This window comes from Vespula pensylvanica, chromosome 17 (assembly GCF_014466175.1).
Source record: "Vespula pensylvanica isolate Volc-1 chromosome 17, ASM1446617v1, whole genome shotgun sequence".
Lineage (NCBI taxonomy): Eukaryota > Metazoa > Arthropoda > Insecta > Hymenoptera > Vespidae > Vespula > Vespula pensylvanica.
Genome location: NC_057701.1, coordinates 1,406,890 through 1,408,016, shown reverse-complemented (window position 1 = coordinate 1,408,016; position 1,127 = coordinate 1,406,890).

Below are 1,127 nucleotides of genomic sequence, written 5' to 3'. Positions count from 1 at the left end.
TACAGGTAATTAATAAATTTTTTCTAACGTCCTTTTTCGTACATCCTCTTCCTAGATATCAATCGATAGCCAAACGCACGATTTTCATGAGGCCGCGTTCGTAAGTTTGGGCATTATCGCGTTTAAAAGATATTCGTGAAAATAAAATCAGCGTAGCACATTTTCTTCAATTTTCCTGTTTTATTTTCACAATATTACTACTTCTCTCGCTTTTTAACGATCTCCTGATCAATAATTTTACATTACTAGTTGTGATCGATCGATATTTTGTATTACATTCGATTTTCATATACGGATCGTATATACATATACACACAAACACAGAGGTATATGATCATATTATACACGTACACATACACATACACATCTTCGGATTTTCCCTACACATATTACGTACACATTTTTAATCTTGTGCTATGCTAATATAATCTTATATTTTTCAGTATCTAAGAATTTCACGAGCTACAATATAGAATGTCCATACCAGTATATACCAGTTTATACATCTCTTCGATGCGTACAAGTAAGTTTATCTTATTTTAATATATATTTGAGTGAGACTTAATCGAGAAAGATAGGTACATACATATTAAATTGTGTATTTTCATAAAATTTTCCGATCGATATCGAAACAAAAACGGTCGAGCGTCGAACTCTTTCAGGGTATGTAATAAAGGCCCTCAAAAGAAAGATCTTTATTACTATATAACATTTGGACGAGTAGTAGTACGAAAGTACTGATTAATTTCGTTTTAATAACGCATTTTATTACACAACTATTTTATTCTAACTTTATCACAATTATTTTAATATTACAAAAATTTTATTATTTCATAGAATGGTATAGAAATCCGTATACTTTTTAGGTTATTTGTCATCGAATTTACTCCTGCAACTATTATTTTATTTTAGAATTATTACATATTATAACAGAATTTATTACCTTTTTATTAACAATTGGATCTCAGTATGAAGTTACCTCCAAGTCTTGAGACCTTGGCAATCTAGATTGTTTGAGTTTGTATCTTTAAATATAAAACAAGCAATATCTAGTAAATGGCTTCATACTTTGGTACATTTCAAAAATATTTAGCTTTTAATAATATAGATTTTTAATATTAATAATT